The sequence below is a fragment of the Triticum dicoccoides genome, chromosome 2A (genome assembly GCF_002162155.2).
Source record: "Triticum dicoccoides isolate Atlit2015 ecotype Zavitan chromosome 2A, WEW_v2.0, whole genome shotgun sequence".
Lineage (NCBI taxonomy): Eukaryota > Viridiplantae > Streptophyta > Magnoliopsida > Poales > Poaceae > Triticum > Triticum dicoccoides.
Window position 1 is genome coordinate 776,085,108 of NC_041382.1, and position 1,737 is coordinate 776,086,844.

Consider the following 1,737-nt stretch of genomic DNA (forward strand, 5'->3'; position numbering starts at 1 on the left):
CGCCGCTCGTCTCACCAGCCACCAGCCGCCGCCATCGACCACTTTCTCCACTCCTCCTTGGTGTCGACTACCAAGTTGAAGTTCGATGATGCGGGGGACCAGAGCCGGTCCTGGAGTTTCGGAGGCCTCGAGGCGAACTCAAATAAATGGGCCCAGTGACAGCATTGGAGGAAAAAAATTATTCTATACATTGATAATTTTTTTTTTGCAAAGCTATAATAAACAACGGTAATTTTCCTTGGTAAATAACACTCCAAGTCATAAATAACAATTTCATACTTCAGGTGTAAATCAAACATCATAGAAGTCACATAGCATAACAGAAAAGAAATGACATACTAGCGAACCTCCAAGCCTCCAGTAATCATGAGAAACGGCTCCGTGCATTCTTTGATGCAAAATCATTAAATGAAAATGTCAAGATAAATGTAGTATGTTTCAAACACAAGATTTTGTTCCCTTGTAGGCCCTTTTTATAATCGGAATATCTCTTGATTTACTGTCAAGAGTGTCCCAGTTTCTAGGGTCATAGATATCAAAAGGAGAAAATCCTTATTCATCTACACTTGCAGGATTCTCACGGTCACTCAAATATTTATAGGAGTCTCATATGGGCATTTTTTTCCTCAATTGTGATCTCATTCTAGCGGGTTGTTGTTGGCCTTGTGCCTCCTTTTTTTCTGAGCAACTGGCCTTGTGCGTGCGTGCCTGCCTTCAGGCCTCTTGGCAGTTGGGCTTCTGCTGGAGATGGGCCTCCCTGCCTACATAATCTTTTTTTTTATTTAGCATTTCATCAAGGCCCATATCTATATATACACTGCAGCACTAGGTTGGGGCCCCTAATTTGGCTGGGCCCCGGGCCGTCGCCCCTGCTGCCCTGGCCCAGGGCCGACCCTGCAGGGGACGAAGCTTCCGTGCTCGCCGGAGGCAGGGCCGAGGTGTGGAGGACATGAGGAGCACAGCCCCGATATCGGCAATGGCAAGCTCTCCTCTCTCCTTCCTCCCTTCCCTCTCATGCACCACCGCACCTCCACAACACGCAGCGCACCAACGAGGTGCTAGAATTTAGTCTATTTTGGGCAGCCCAATAACTATTTCAGAAATTCCTAATAAATCCTAGAGGCCCACTTAGCCCATTTGTGCAAGGCAAGGGATACTACTAAAGTTTAGTCCCACATTGCTAGTTATTGGGAGTTGGACCTCCTTATAAGGGAGGTTCTTTCCCCACTTGTACGAGCATGAGAACAAGAGGGATATCCACACGCGCTCCTCCTCCGTCGCCCGCCTCGCCACGCCACGCCACGCCTCGCCTCGCCTCGTCACGACGTGCCGCCTGTTGCGGGAATGAGTCGATATCTAAATTTTTGCCACGCACTACGGGTATGCGAAAGGTCACACGGAAGCTGAAAAGATTTTTGCGAAAGTGGAGTTTGAATCTGTCCATCGGTTCCATCTCTGAGCTGCTACTATCTTCCTCATCCCGGCTTGCGCGCGTGCACCGCAAGTTGGGACAGTAGGCCTTCGAAACCGCACCTCTTTGAGTCCTGTACGGGAGAAGGGTGATAAGGTTTTTGGGAAGCGCTCTGTGCGACTACTGACTGACTCCTTCGTCACGGACGCCTCGGACTCCGACGATGACTTCCCCGATGACTTCTTCCCCGACGTCGACAACCTCCTCGACGACATGGCTGGCGAGGACACCGCCCCCAAGTCCAGTGCTACTGCTGCTGCTGTCTC